Consider the following 16,723-nt stretch of genomic DNA (forward strand, 5'->3'; position numbering starts at 1 on the left):
GAACTGATTTCCTGACATCCTTAGAAAGTGACCAGTTCATTTCTTTTCTTTTTTAAAAAAATCATTGAGATCTCAGAGCTTTCAGCATAGTCGACAAGTTACAATTCATTGTCATTCTCATCCTCATTGAAGCTCACATTGTTCCATCATTGATGTATTAGGCTGTTCTTGTGTTGCTCTAAAGGAGAACCTGAGATGGGGTATTTATAAAGAAAAGAGGTTTAATTGGCTCATGGTTCTGCAGGCTGTACAAGAAGCACGGCACCAGCATCTGCTTCTGGTGAGGGCCTCAGGAATCTTCCAGTCATGGTGGAAGGCAAAGGGGGAGGAGGCATCTCTCATGTCAAGAGCTGAAGCAAGGAGCAGGGGTGCCACACACTTGTAAGCAACCAGATCTCGTGTGAACTCAGTGCAATAACTCACTCATCATCAAGGAGATGGTGTTAAGCCATTCATGAGGGATCTGCTCCCATGAGCCAAACACCTCCCACCAGGCCCCACCTCCAACACTGGTGACTACATTTCAACATGAGATTTGGAGGGGATAAACATCCAAACTGTACCAGTTGGCCAGAGGGAGCCTCCTTAAATTGACTCCTGAGTCCTTTTGATCGGACTTTACAAGCCTTTTTAGCTTTCTTGCTGTCTGGTATGTCAAGATGTTTCAGGTTCGTTGTCTACATTTCTTGCCCAGGCCTAGAATGAACCATTTTCAAAGAAGTGCTGGTTTTATTTAATTGGAAATGACACTTCAAGACCTCAGTATAGATGCTGGATGCAGATTGTTCCTGGGTTTATCATTGCTTCTGTGCCTTCCCAGCAGACAGGGCTGAAATGTATGTGTGTGTATAAAAATAAAACATCTTGAGTTCATACTGATATTTTTACTTCCAATTCAGAACAACTTGTTTTGGTGTTTCCTTTTTTCCTTTTTTTTTTGGAATATAGTATATAAATGGAAAAAATGCACAAATCTTACATGTCCAGCTTGGAGAATTTTCAGAGTGGTAATTTGGTGACATCCCTATAACCAGTTACCAGATCAAGAAACAAAACGTCACCAGCACCCCAGACCCCTCCCCAGTCACTCCCCGTTCCCCACTGCACCAAAGGTAATTACTGTCCTGCCTTCTAGTAGCATAGATTGGTTATACTCCTGGACCTTTTTCCTCTCAGTTGTCATCCTTTTGAGAGTGTGGCTAGCGTCACCAGTCAAGGGCTAAGGAGAGAGGTAGGCTCCCATCAGGAGCTGCCATTCCACTCCTGATACTGGGCACACAATCGCTCGTATTGGGGGAGAGCTGTGGAGCCGTCAGTGACGTAACCAACTGGAGCCTGGTTGCTGAGCCAAGAGCACTGGTCTGAGAGTCCTCAGAGCTGGGGTCCATGTCAAGAGTATGCATCTGACTTCTCTTTGCAAGCCACCTATCCTCTAAAGACTGCAGGACATTTGCATCATGTCTTACATATTACAGCTCTATTTTCTTTTTTCTACACTGAGAATCCTGGCTTCCAGCTTCACATGGTGCATTAGTTAAGGCTGCTTGTGAGGCCATGGATCCCATCATGGGGGTCTACCTTCATGACCTCATCTAAACCTAATTACCTCCCAAGGATCCTGCCTCCCACTGTGGTGGTGTTGGGGATTAGTGTTTCAACATAGGAATTTTGGAGGGACATGTTCAGTGCATAACACGTGATGATAGAGTAACATAGAATTACTTATTTGCTTTGTCCCACAATACACATAGGAAGTCTGTGAATAACAGTACTATTATTCTATTATTATTCTATTATTCAGTACTATTAAATAACATAACTTCCATTATGACTACCGAATACAGTTAAAGTCTTTTTGCATCTGTTCTCCCCATTCTCCTATGTGTCTGTTGTACTATGTTGACATAGCATTTAGCCATCACATGTTATAATCTCTGCCTCTTAGCTCTCATTTTAACTTGATTCTGCAAGTAACTGTGTAATCAGTTTATACTCATAGCAGTCTTTCATATATGTCTTTGGAGTGATGTTGATTTTCTGAAGCTTATTCTCTAGGAGATTTCTCAGGCAGGGTTCTTAAGAACAACATATCTTGAATCCTTGCATAGTGATAACTATCCCCTTGATACTTGAAGGTCACTTTTCTTGGAGATAAAATTATTGGCTTGCGTTTTCTTTCCTTAAGTATCTTAAATATGTTTCTCTGTTTCGTTCCGGCATAAGCTATTGCTGGAAATATGCAGTGATATTTTTCTCTGTAAGTCACGTGGTCCTTTTACCTCGACACCCAAAGGACTTTTTGTTAATCTGGTGTTAGCCATTTGTGGTTGATAGTCTTAGATTGGTGGTATGTTCTCTCAGTATATAGCTTCAGATCATTTTTCATTCGGAAAACTTTCCTTGGATTGTAGTCTTCAGTGTTTGCCCTGTTCCATCGCTTCATTGTTGCTTTTATAGTCAGAGACTCCTGTTATCTGTTTTAGATCTTCTTTGCCTGTCTTTAGTATTTATTCCTTCTCTTGCATTCTTTTTATCTCTTCATTTTTATTAATTAAAACATTTTCTTCTTTGAGCCACCTGTTTCTCTTAAAGCATTTTTGTGTTTACGTGTTCTTGTCTTCCATATAATCTTTATGTATAAAACAAGTTTCTCTTTTATTTGTACTTCCTAGAGATTTGCCTGTTTTTTGAACTTTAAAAAGGAAATCATTCTGACTTACCTTCTTTCATGGCTTGTATCATTTTAACATGTTCTAGCTCAGTTTGAATTGTGTTTTCCTCAGTGTGCTTTTTTTGTCTGTGGGGATTTTGCTGCTTAAATCTTTCTCTTGTAGTAACTTTGTGTGGGGTCTGACCTCAGTGCTTTTGGTGCTTGTTTGTATGTGACACTAGTTTTCCTCAACTCATGGAAGGAGGCTTGAGAGAGGTATACGCTGCCCTGTTAGAGCTCCTTCGGCTGTGGCTTTTGTGCAGATTTGCTGCTTCCCCTCTCCCAGTTTTGCCTGCCTTTTCTTTGTCCGTGTCCCTGTTTTGCTCCTTTTTGAATCCACTGCCAGCGCTTTCTCCTCAGTGTGAGGCCTTGGCTTGGAGCGGTAGCCCTGGAGCATCTGTTTTCCAGTTCCTGGAGGGGAGGCTTGTCTAGTCCCTTGGGTTGTGCTCCCTGGCTCTTTGGAGTGGCCAGACCCCTCCTAGTAGCAGCTGCTGGTGAGAAATGGGTCTGCTGTGCTTTTCAGTGAGTGCCCCAGGCTGTTGGGGGTTCTCCCTTCCCGAGAGCCCATGCCTCTAGTGACTGGTGCAGGGGCAGTGACTGCTGGGGCCTGGTCACTGCCTCCTCCCTGCCTGTGCCTTGGAGTTGACAGGATTCAAATGATGTCTATGAGTTCGGGTTTTGCTACTTATTCTGCTTTTATATTTCATTTAGAGAAAATTATAATTTTGTACAGAAAAGTGAATAATTTTATCTTATTTCATGGAGGAAAGAATGTTTTATAAAATAACACCCTTGTCATGGATGCCAAGAGAGTAAAATTGCCTGTTAAAGCTTTATAATTTGCATTTACTCTTAAAGGTTAATGGTTTTATTGTGAAATCGCCACAGAGTGGGTTAGAGAACTGATTGCTTTTATTAATCATTAACAAGTAACTGAAAATCATCCAAAATGTGGCCACTAGCTAACTAGATAGTAGTGAATATGAATATTATTGAAAATTTCATCTTGAGGTCAGGTTTTTTTTGGTGGTGGTGGTGTTTTTTTTTTTTTTTTTTTTTTTTTTTTTTTTTTTTTTTTTAGCATGCCAATGAAATGGCCCAGATACTTCATTGTAAAAATATTTGGGCTTTGGAACATATGTTATTTGTTTTATATAGTTTGTCTATTTAGGAATATAGAACGCTTCAAATAAAATTAGTCATTTTGTGAAAATTCAGAGGACTGGGAATTTAACTGTCCTTCTGGCTACAGGAATCATAATCTCCCCATTTTCATCAACCTGGAGACCCCTTGGTTGTAAGAATATTTGAGTTTTGATGTTTTAAAAAACGGATTATTTTAAAAAACTGATGCAGCCTTTGTTGCATAGAGTTGGGGAAGGCCCAGGAGGGAGGATTAAAATTAAATGAGAGACAGTTTTTCTTCTTAACACTTTCTCCGCTTAATTATTTTAGTAAGAATCTGAAATCAAATATAGAATGGAAAACTCATATAGCCAAACCATCTGAGAGCCAATAGTAGAGAGAGACATTAAATCACAGCACTTGTTCACTACAGTTTGGGTACCTACAGTATCCTATAATGATAATTGTTAACAGCTGGAAACTTGTTCATAAAATGTGGTGATGTGTTTTTATGTTAGATGCCTGACCAGTGTCCTGTTCCCTCAATAAGGTGGTTCTAACTCATAGTTGTTCATACTAATGGGAGAAAATGGTGGGAGAGTCTTATCATCTGCTAGCATTTCAACATGAGACATCACATACCTGTGTCCTAAGTAGGTGATGAATTGTTGAAGTACCTGCAGGATCTCCATATGATCTTTGCATTTATAATATCTTTCTGGAATGGGTCTTAAAGTCAGGTTTGAGCAGGTGCTTATGGCATGTACTCAGATTCCATGGTAGAGGCAAGCATTCTCCCTAAGAATGTTGTTTACATTGAAGACAGCGATGGAGGAGCCCACCCTTCTGCTCTGATGTCTTCAGAGGTAGAAGGGGTTGCTGACAGCTTCATCAGGGCATTAGAGAGAATGAGCTTGGTGGGTTTACTGTGTAAGGGCGAGTTGTGTCACAAAATAGGATTTTGGACTTAAGTCTTATTCTTTAGTTTATTTAATATATCAGTGTTTTCTAGTATATCCTCATTTGCCTTAATTGAAGATCCTAGAATTATGGTGCAGTTCAGGAAGCCCGAATTTTAAGGGGAAATGGTAAAGAGAAAAAGGACCGGAACAGGATTTGATTCAGAGCCAACTGGTTTTCTTATTTCCTATTTCAGGGGAGTAGCTTCTTCAGCAGACTCTGCTGCTTGCGCTTCACATTGCATCGCTCACACTGTGGAATGGTGTTTTCATTCATTGTCTCATGAGTTCATTTGGTGTGGAAGAGCTGGTTCTAAAGAGAACTTCTCCCTGCCATCTTTTTCTTCCAGAACACTGGGGTGATGGGCATACGGCAGCAGTTGCCTGGCCCTCTCCTAGGTTAGTGTAGCAGAGATTCTATTCTTAGATAAGACTTCCATGAAGGCTCAAGATGTGAGGGGCTGTCCACGTTGGAGAGAGAATTTCTTCTCACTATTCTCTCTAGAATATGTGAATGAAGAAAGATTTCTATTGTCCTGGACTCCTTTGTATTTTTTACAGTTATTTTCTTTTTCTCACTTATGCTCCGATACGTATTGGTTTCTTGAAGGAATTAAAACTTAAAGCACTGCTTTAGTAGACATTTCTGGAATTCGTCTCTCCCACTTTCCTCACCACATACAGCTCTTCTCCACTGCCTACAGCTCTATGTTTTAGCCTGATGATGGATGGATGGATGGACTGGAGCTAGAGCAAGGTTAACCATATATGCTCTGGTTTCAGAAACATCAGAGAGGAAGGTGGTGACATAAGTATTCATCTTTTATTTACAAATTTCACACACATGTGTAGTCTACTGTAAGTAACATGGTGTCTTCTGCCGTCTTTTTCCTGTTGAGGGTCAACACCACTATTCTATTTCATATTTACCATTTTTTTCTTTTAAAAGAATCCATGTGGTGGGTCATTGTAGAAAATTTAGACAATATGCAAATATGCCAAAAGAAAAAGAAATGATGCAGCCTGTAACCACACTGTGTGTAGGTGCTCTCTGTGTGGGTGTCGTGGTTTGGGCTCCTATTACAGAAATATCATGGACTGGGTGGCTTAAACAATGGAGATGTATTCCTTATAGTTCTGAAGTCTGGGAAGTCCAGGATTCAGGTGCCAGCCGAGCTGACTGCTGGTGAAGACCTCTTCCTGGTTGGCAGAGGGAATGCGTTCTTGCTGTCTTCACGTGGCAAAGAGACCATCTCTCTCGTCTCTACTGAGAGGGTACTCATCCCACTCACAAGGGCTCCATCCTCATGACCTAATTAATAACCTTCTAAAGGCCCTACCTCCAAGTACCATCACATTGGGGGTTAGGGCTTCAGCATAGGAATTTTTTATATTTATTTATTTATTTTTATTTTTTATTTTTTTATTTTATTTTATTTTTTGAGACGGAGTTTCACTCTTGTTGCCCAGGCTGGAGTGCAGTGGTGCGATCTCGGCTCACCACAACCTCCACCTTCCGGATTCAAGCGATTCTTCTGCCTCAGCTTTCCGAGTAGCTGGGATTACAGGTGCCCGCCACCACATCCAGCTAATTTTTGTATTTTTAGTAGAGACAGGCTCTTGCCATGTTGGCCAGGCTGGTCTTGAACTGACCTCAGGTGATCCACCTGCCTCGGCCTCCCAAAGTGCTGGGATTACAGGCGTGAGCCACTGCGCCAGGCCAGGAATTTTTGAAAGACAGAAACATTCAGTCCATAGTAATGGAGGAAACCAGCATGTGAGTCCCACACATAAAGTTCCATAAAGCTTTTCACTCTCTTTTACTGGCTTGCAGATACTTCCGGTGGTGGGATGCACCAGTTTTTATGTTCTAAGAAAGAAAAAAAATGGCAATAATTTATAAGGTGCCATCTATTGTAAGAAATATCTCAATTCCACAGATAAAAGAATGCCCCTTAGAATTGTCGAAACCCTGGTAACTTTGAGTTATATAAGCAATATATGAATCTATTCCTTTAAAATATTATCAACCTTTTTAAGTGTTTTTTGCATTTTGGGAGAAAGATTGTCCACTTTTAAAAATGTACTTTTCTGTATTTTTATCTTGTTTAGTCTTCCTTTTATTCTTTTTTAAGTATTTAGATCTTGAATTCATATGAAATTTTTTTCTGTATGATATTTTTTCACTTTTTTCTCCTTTTCCTTCTTGAATTTTTTCTCCTTTTATTTGAAATTCCACCTCAGAAATTACACATGTACATGTTTTCAGACATTTTTTCATGAATTCATCCATTTGTCTGTTCCTCTGTTCATACCACACTATTTTAATTAATGTAATTTTAGAATATAGTTTGATATCTGATAACAGCAAGAATTTAAAAAGGCCTAAATGACCAATAATAGATCAACTAATTAAACTGTAGTACAAGTCATCCTTCTTTGGGTCTTTAAGTCCTAATCGTTACAATGATGTTTAAAGATAGCAATATTAAACTGTAAATAAATCATGATTAACTTTTGGTAACTCTATGCTATCTATCATGGGGGAGATTCTAAATTACAGGATGGCAGAAACTTAATATTTTTGTCAATTAAAAAGTTTCATGCTTTTTCTATGCATGTATTGACATATATACTTTAAAGAAACAAATATAATCAAAATTTGTAGCCAGCCTTTTTACTTAGCAGAGTGTAATGGAAATATCTTTCTGTATTATTAAATCTCATTCTATGATATAATTTTCTATGGGTGCATAGCATTTTATTGTGGTTGTACTATAGTTTAATTAGTTGATCTGTTATTGGTCATTTAGGCCTTTCCTAATTCTTGCTGTTATAAATAAATAACACCACAGCATACATTTTTGTGAATATAGTATTGTCCATGATTATTTCCCTAGTAGATTAATTTGTGTTGGGGCAGTGTGTGTGTGTGTGTGTGTGTGTGTGTGTGTGTGTATGTATTCAAATAGCCTTCATAAATGGTTGTAACAGTTTACATTCCCACTCACAGTAAAAAGGACCATCCAATCTTTTTTTTTTTTTTTTAAAAAAATGAAATGCAAGTCTTCTGTGTTTCAGTTCCCTAAAAATCTAACAAATGAAGATGTTATTCCACACATTTATATGGCACCCATTGAATGCCTGCCATTGTGCATAGGAGACAGAAATGAGTGCATGGAATTGTAACTTGTACAGTGTTTCCACTTGGAGTAGTCAATGCCAAGTTGTCCAACAGTGTATGATGCTACCCATTTCTCTGTATCCTTGCAGATACTTATTAGTTTCAGATATTTTAATTTTTGCTAATTTTGGCCAAAGATACGTAAGACAGAAGTCTTTGTTTTCCACGCCCTTACGGCATTGGGATAGGGTATGGAAAAGGAGGTAATCCAGATGGACAGCAGTAACACACACGGTGATCAGTGCTATGGAAGAGGTGGGAGAGGGTTGCGTAGGGACATAGAGGAGAGGGTAAGGGTGGGCAAGGAAGGTGTCATGAAGGAAGGGAAGCTTGTCTGTTTTGAATGTAGAGTGTGAGAGTTCTCTAAATGAACCAGGAACCAGGGTGTGGTGATGAAAGCCATTTAGATAGAACAGCAGCATGTTCTGAGACTCAGGGCTGAAGGATGGGCCTGAAGGATGCTTTAGGGGAAGTGTAAGTAATTGCAGGATGAGGCTACCTGATAGAAGATCAGGTCAAAAAAGATGAGACCAGGTCATGAATAGCACCATAGACAAAGTTATGGGGTTTAGACTTTATTCCATAAATGAGAGGAAGTCTTGCTGGGTTTTAGTAGAAGATGACATGATCTGAATAGGTCTATGATATAATAGAAAACATAGAGTTAATTATGTTTTGGGTGTGGGGTGGTTGTAAGACCTGACATTTCTTAGGGAAGTAACATTGGTCTTAAAAGGAATCAGGCTATTGAGGACAAGGAGGATTTTCGACATAGGGTATTTCAGCTGCCTCCCTATTTCCAAAGGAGGAGGTATAACCCTGCCAGCATGCTTTTCCCAGCAAAGGATAGTCTATTCTTAGACACACAATTCTTTGCTGAGTCCTTGCCTGTACTGTGTTAGCATTTATTCCTTTTTCAATCTCCCTGGAGAGTGTGTACTCTGAGAGAAACACCATTCCCGCCAGCTCAAGGTCCATACTCTGAAAGGTCTTGGACGTTCCGAAGGAGAGCTTGGTCTCATCCTAGCTTTTGCCCTCTCTCAAGGAGGCAGATCTTAAGGGTATTGTTCACATGCTGTGCCCCAGGATCCTCTGAGTTAGGTCCAGCTCAGAGGCCCTAATCATTACAGAGGAATGAGTATCGCTGCAGTGCACTTCCACCTTGCCTCTCACAAAGGAGGGCCTGATGTGAAGTTGATGCCGTATTTTTGTAGATCTGTCAACCTGTGATTCTAGCTGGTTACAAACAGAGCAATGATCATATTTTGATACCTTAGTTCTGATGCCTGAAAGCAATAAGCTTTTCATAAATGTGTGTTTAAATTTCAATTCCTAGTACCCACACCCTCTCCCTTGTACGCTTGTATTTAAAGCCAACTATATTCGTATGTTTGCTTTGTAGTACAACTTGAAACTATCTCCTCACTAGAACATTAGATGTCAAGTGAATTACTTTTTGCCATTTTTCTTACAGAGGTTTTTTATCTCGAAAATGTGTAAATTTACTTTTAACTCTTCTTTTTACTTGTATCTTTTTAGTCTAAATTGAAGAGGAACTTTTGTCCTTAGGGCATCTATTTCTGCTATCTCCATTGGAAGATTTTTTTTTTTTTTTTTTTTTGCACATCATAGAAAGCATTACAGGTGAAAAGAAGTGTAACTAATAAAAAAAAAAAAAAAAAAGACCTCCAAGGAAAAAAAAAATGTGTCTCTGTGTGTGTGTGTGTGTGTGTGTGTGTGTGTGTGTGTGTGTATGAATGAAGGGACAAAGCCAGTATGAAGAAAGTAAAAGTTGAAGATTAAGCCATTACTGGGTATGACAGCTTTTAAGTAAGAAAGTTGACCAGACGTGGTGGCTCATGCCTGTCATCCCAGCACTTTGGGAGGTCGAGGTAGGCGGATCACTTGAGGCCAGGAGTTCAAGACCAGTCTGGCCAACATGGTGAAACCTCGTCTCTACTAAAAATACAAAAATTAGCCGGGCATGGTGGCGGGTGCCTGTAATCCCAGCTACTCAGGAGGCTGAACAGGAGAATTGCTTGAGCCTGGGAGGCGGAGGTTGCGGTAAGCAAGCTGAGATCGCAAAGCAAGCTGAGATCGCGCCACTGCACTCCAGCCTGGGTGACAGAGCAAGACTCCATCTCAAAAAAAAAAAAAAGAAAGTTATTTAGGTTTGGTTGAGAGGAAACTAGTATAGACTGCGGAATAGTGTTGTTTGGACAGTAGCTCTCTAAGTACCACCTGTGACTGTGATGCATTCACTTTGATTTTGAAGATACCTTGTCTCAAAAACAATTGATTACTTGATTTTATTAGATCAGGGCTTTTCAAAGTGTGGGCCTGGCATACTTGAGAGCTTGTTAGGAATGCAGATTTTAGGGCCCTACACCAGACCTACTGGATCAGAATCTCGGGGCAGTGGAGTGCAGCAGTGCTGAAGTTTGAGACCCACTATATCAGAGCACAGAATGCAGAGAAGATAATGGGTCTTTGAGCCAGCAGCTCTAGGGAAAAAACATACACAGTCATGTATCACTTAACAATAATGTTCTGAGAAATGCATAGTTAGGGGTTCTTCGCCAACATCATGGAGTGACATACACAAACGTAGATGAGGTAGTCTACTGCACACCTACGCTGTCTGGTATGGCCTGTCGCTTCTAGGCTTCAAGCCTGTACAGCACGTTACTGTACTGAATAGTGTAGGCAGTTGTAATGCAAAGGCAAGTATCTGTGTATCTAACATATCTAAACATAGAAAAGGTATAGTAAAAATATAGTGTGAATAATCATTTGAGACTACCATTAGCTATGTGGTCCGTCATTGACCAGAATGTTGTTGTGAATGTGTTGCATCACTGTGTAAAAGGATAGGCAGACAACACTGGCTACTCCAGGGGAAGAGAACTGGTGGCTAATGACAAGGATGAAAGGAAAACTTTTTATTGTGTACCTTTGTTTACCTTTTCAATTTTATGCTTTTAAACCATTCAGAAATATTTTTTTAAAAATTAGCTTTACTGACATCATGAAGTTTGTTTCTCAGGAATTTTCTTCTTTAACATCAAAAATAAAGAAAAACTCAAAAAATGATTTCCGTCATGCCTTCTATGTTAATTACTCTTTCTTGTATCTTATATCTTTCCAGTAAATTTCAGTTCCTAAATTCACACACATTTCCACTTAGGAAGCTAAAGAGGCGTAATCCAGATTAAGAACCAAAAAAGAAACAGAAATAGGATACAGTTGAATCATCTGTGTAACAAATAAAGAAAAAGGCTGGGAACTATAAAGCTAGGGAAAATGAAGGAGGCTCACTGACATGAACCAGAGTGTACAAATGCTGAATTCAATACAATGCCAAGTATTTAGAGTGGTTTTTTCATTGAGATTATTATAGCTGTGAACAAGGATTACCATCCACAGCTAGAAGAGAAATCTCCTGGGATAGCATCTCTAAAACAGGGTCCTCAGTTACATAACTAGCGATTTATGAGATGTGCTTATGTTGTATGTGATGTCATGACATCATTTCTTGGTCTTCTGCTCAGAATTAGGTAGTTTGACTATAAAATCTACTATTTGGGGACACATTTGCTGCTCCACAAGGTTACTGTTACCATTGCTGCAGTCAAGTGGCATATACTTAGGGGACTGGGGTCCTGAAGCTGTGTTGATTCTGGGAGTTGTGTACATACGTGGGTCCAGTGTTCTTTACAAAGGCCCCCTGTGCGGCGTCCGTGGTACTTCTCATTTGGTCAGCCTATCCCTTGGCTTGCTGGATAGATGGAAGATCCACAGTCTCTACCTTTGTCTGAAAGAGATACCAGCTCCTGAGTGGCCTTTTACATCATCCTTAGGTGGGGATAGTTACTTTAAAAAACAAACAAACAAAAAACAGGGGAGGGAGAAAAGGCCAAGTTTTAGCCATAGTAGGCAGCCCCTAGCCCTTTAGCCTAAGGAAGTCAACAGAGACAACAGCACTTGGGTGCAGACTTTTAATGAACCCTTCTTTTGTTGTTTTTGTCCATTGCACTATCTGTGTATAACACACATGTCCTGGTTCTCGCCCCTGATCCTGATGGTTCCAAGGAGAGTGGATGGATGCTTTAAAGACCGATCACACTACTACATGGCTTAGTGTAGATACGGTGTTAAAACACTTGTGCTTTGGAAAACGTAAAAATCCTGAACTTAGGTCTTGACCAGTAACTGAAGAGGAACTGAATTTTAACTATTTGCTGAAAAATCTGTCGTTTTGGAAGCATTAAAAAAAATTAAACTGTAAACTGAGTGCACACATCTTAATAACCCTAAATACATACACACATACACACAACCAGTCACAAAATAGTGTTACTTAACTTCCTTAAATGCTAAACACTGTCTAGTTCTAGAAGTGAAAAGGACCTACTTGTCTTTTCAGAAGTGTGTGTTTTGAATATGTAATGAGATTACCTTTCTGTGGCTTTGGAGAATTAATTTCAGTACTTTATTATCAGGCCTTTTCTGTAAGAAATGTGATAGGGATTTCCCATTCAATCTGGAACTAAGAATTCAGATTGACACTTGAGCTTTGTACCTCAGATACCGTTTTTCCTCATCTCCTGTTATATATCAAGCAGCTGAGATTGGTTTTTTAAAAAGTGAAGATCGAATTGTCTTCACACATTTATTGTGAACTGGCAGAAAATGGAAAGGATTATGCTTTAAAGACAGTTGGCTTGGCTGGATAGAAAAGATCCCTCTGTCCTGTTTCCTGTCCTCCTTCCCACATCGATTTAAAAAATTAGATGCAAATGCAAAATCCTTAAATTATAGATTTATGATGAATTAAAATTCTGGTAGAATCAAGGTTTTGTAACGTATAAAGTGTCTGACACTAAGTGTATATAATATTTTAAGAAACGTCTTCTTAACATTGCATGGTATTCCATGACTGTTTGTGTGCCATGAATATTCTCATTGGGTTCTAGAGTTAGTTACTGATTCTTGAAGATGGGCATCTAGTGGTCCTCCTGTGGAAGCAGAGAGCAGCTCTCCACTGTTTGATAACATTTAAAGCCAAGGGTGAACCACTCAAGAAACATTTGGTGGTGATAAGATTTTTTTGTTGTTAAGTACCATCAGTAAAACTGAAAAATCACTTAAGTACCTGATGCCTGAAATGATACAGCTGCAGTGATAAACCTTTTAGCTTTTTACATCAGGGGTATTTTCTCACAGAAATAAAGAGAGAGCCTTTTGAGGTGAAATTCACATAACATAACAATTAGCCATTGTGAAATGAACAATTAAGTGGCATGTAAGAGTATGTTTACCATGTTGAGCAACCATCACCTCTGTCTAGTTGCAGAATGTTTCCATCACTCTGAAAGAAACTCCTGTATTCTTCATAGCCCAAAGTTGGAAGTATTGTCTTGATTGGGGTCTTGATTACATGGATCCATCTGAGTCATTGAATTGAAGCCTAAGATCTGCTTAATTTCACTATGTGTAAGTTTCACCTCAGTTAAAAAGAGAGAACAGAACAAACCAAAAATCTTAATTCTTTTGGAAAAAAGACTTTCTGGCTGCTGTATTAAACAAGCCAGGGGAACAAGGATAGAAGGAAATCAGTTAGCAGTGACCAAGGCAAGAGATGATGGTGGCTTGGCTGAAGATGGTAACAGTGGAGGTGGTAGGAAGTGATCAGATTCTGGATATATTTTGAACGTGAGCTAATTTGGTCAGCTGATGGGCATAGTGGATGTGAGGGAAAGAAAGTTGGAAAGGATGATGCTAAGATTTTTAATGGGATGGAATAGCTATTTGATGAATAGCCATTTAACAACATCAGGGTAATTTCATCCTGTGTATCATTCTCTACAACAGGGTTATACTCTAGGACGGTAGAGTACTAAGGGTACTCTAGGTGGTACTTGGATAAACATCATTAAAACCGCCTCACTTTCATGACTAACGAACTCCTTTCCTGCAATCCCACTTAATGAGATGTACTACTAGAATTCCACCAGGCTATGGTCATCGGGAAGATCAGGAATTTGGTTTTGAATATGCAGATACCTATTTGACATCTGAGATGGGCTATCAAGTAGGCAGATGTGATGAAGGAGACGGGAGTTCAGGGATCTGTTTGAGACCTGTAAGATCTGGAGCGTCAGCACAGATGGTAAAGCCCTGAGATTGAATGACTTTCCCACAGGAGTGAGTGTAGACAGGAAGGCCTGGGAATTGAGCCTGGGAGCTCTGGGGCTTTAGAGGTCAGGGAGAGGAGAAGAATCCAGCAAAGGGGAGTGTGAAGGTCTGGCCAGCGGGGTAAGGTGAAAACCAGAGCAGTGTGGTTTCCTGTTTCTAATAGAAAAAACTCAACCAAACATTCAGATTCTCCTTTACATATTAACTTTATACTAGCTAATTTGTTGTTTAATTAGTCCCATATTAATTGGTAAAGCTGTAAAGACTTTGATTGCTTAACTCTTCTATTTTTTCCCCTCCACTGGTAAATCAAATGCATGTCATTTTATGTGAAAACTGAAATAGAAAAGTGCAGTCTAATTTTAGTATGAACTATGCATTGAAATAGCCGTGTCCTCCTTGGGTAACAGTATTCAAAATTTTAAGATAAAATTGTATTGCTTCATTAAATTTCGACTGGTTAACATCAAATCAGTGTTAAAACTATACTGTAATAGCCCTGGGTAGATCCATTAATGGTGCCCCCCACAGTGTCCACATTCCAATCCCCAGACCTATAAATATGTCACCTCACATTGGAAAGGAGACTTTACAGATGTGATTAAGGATTTGGGGATGAAGCAGTTATCCAGGATTATCTGGGTAGATGGGCCTGATGTAGTCACAAGGGGCCTCTGAAGTAAAAGAGAGAAGCAGGGTGGTCAGAACTAGAGAGAGGTTTGAAGATGTTACACCACTAGCTTTGAAGCTGGAGGAAGGGGCCACAAGCCAGTGAATACATGTGGTCCCTAGAAGCTGGAAAGGCCAGGGAGTGGATTCTCCTCTAGAGTCTCCAGAAGAAATGTGGCCCTTCCAACACCTTCATTTAGTCCACAGAACTATGATAGATTTGTGTTAGGTTAAGCCACTGATAAGTGTAATTGTAATTGTAATTTGTTACATCTGCTATAGTGAAACTAATACTGAAGTTTAGAAAAGATGGGTAACTTATTCTGTGTTGAAGTTTAAAAGAGATAAGTAACTTGCTGAAGATCACATAATTAGAAAAGAAAGCAGTAGAGCTTGGCGTTGAACTCAACCAGTGTGACTCCAGAGCTTGTAGGACACAATAACCACCTCCAGGCCAGCTGAATCGGACCACAGCCTGGTGGAATTCTAGTACATCTCATTAAGAAGTGGGATTGCAGGAAGGGAGTTGGTTAGTCATGAAAGTGATGCAATTTTCATTGATGTTTATCCAAGTACCACCTAGAATACCCTTAGTACTCCACTGTCCTAGAGTATAACCCTGTTGTAAAGAGTGATACACAAGACAAACTTACCCTGATGTTGTTAAATATATGTTAGATGACCAATTGCTTTGATTTCTTTGCTCACTAAATATTGGATTACAGCTTCGTTTCCTGTGTGGCGTGCCTGCATGGAGAGAACACACTGAGCAAATGATTCCATCATCTGAGTCACTTTGGTTTATATCAGTTTCCAACATGACTTGTTTGTGGGGCTTGTGGGAGGGGCACATACATTGGCCCCAGGATTCTAACATCTCCTGGTCTCTGCTGTTATAATTTTCACTTAACATTGTCGAATCGGCATTTTGGCTTTAGTCCAGTGGTTCAGTCCTTTAAAAGTGACTCCAGAGATGGCTCTGTTCATTAATTGTTTTGTTGACCCTGTGAGAATTAGTCACTGGATCTTGGAAATTCAGCAGGTGACTGCAATTCTAGAAGGCCTCTTGTGAGATATAAGGTGTTTTCCTTAAGTGACATGACCCTGCGTTGCAAAGCTGAGAAGTAAAATGAAGGAGCATTTTGTAAGTTTGAGTCTCTATAATCGAAAACCAGAAAAATGACATATTTGTTTCTAGAACTAAAAATTTCAGTAACTGAGTAGGTTGGAAAGATAGGCCAAAAACAAGATAAAATATAGCATAACAGAAGGTAGAGTTTTGTACTTTATCACTTAAAAACCGCCAAAGTAGGCCGGGCGCTGTGGCTCACGCCTGTAATCCCAACACTTTGGGAGGCCGGGTTGGGCAGATCACGAGGTCAGGAGTTCAAGACCAGCCTGACCAACATGGTGAAATCCCGTCTTTACTAAAAATACAAAAATTAGCCAGGTGTGGTGGTGTGCGCCTATAATCCCAGCTACTCAGGAGACTGAGGCAGGAGAATCGCTTGAACCTGGGAGGCGGAGGTTGCAGTGAGCTGAGATCATGCCACTGCACTTCAGCCTGGGCGGCAGAGCGAGACTCTGTCTCAAAACAGACAAACAAAAAAACCACATCAAAAAAACGCCAAAGTATAGGTTGTAGAAGAGCAGACCTACTTGGTATTTGCGAGAAAGACAAAGAGATTTAGAGTTTCCATCAAGTTGTGAGTTACTAGGAGGTAGTACCAGAGAAGCAACATGGCATTAGGCTGCATGGGTAGAAGTATAGCACTCAGAACACGGGAGAGCATCCGTTTTGTTGTACTTCGTACTAAACATTCTAAGAGGGTCCTGGACATTTTATGAGAGCCTTTGGTAAACTGAAGAGTGATGTAG

At 39.9% G+C, this 16,723-nt stretch overlaps 1 protein-coding gene and 1 long non-coding RNA gene across 2 annotated transcripts in view; both read left to right on the plus strand.

Annotated features, from left to right (window-relative positions):
• Positions 1-16,723, plus strand: part of XKR6 (XK related 6) — a 299,519-nt gene that overhangs the window by 60,212 nt on the left and 222,584 nt on the right. The gene's annotated exons all lie outside the window — the stretch shown is intronic.
• Positions 3,757-11,208, plus strand: LOC144330687 (uncharacterized). Its single transcript, XR_013397054.1, has 2 exons — positions 3,757-5,896; positions 10,095-11,208. It is a non-coding gene; the product is annotated as an uncharacterized LOC144330687 (long non-coding RNA).

Source organism: Macaca mulatta, chromosome 8 (genome assembly GCF_049350105.2).
Source record: "Macaca mulatta isolate MMU2019108-1 chromosome 8, T2T-MMU8v2.0, whole genome shotgun sequence".
Lineage (NCBI taxonomy): Eukaryota > Metazoa > Chordata > Mammalia > Primates > Cercopithecidae > Macaca > Macaca mulatta.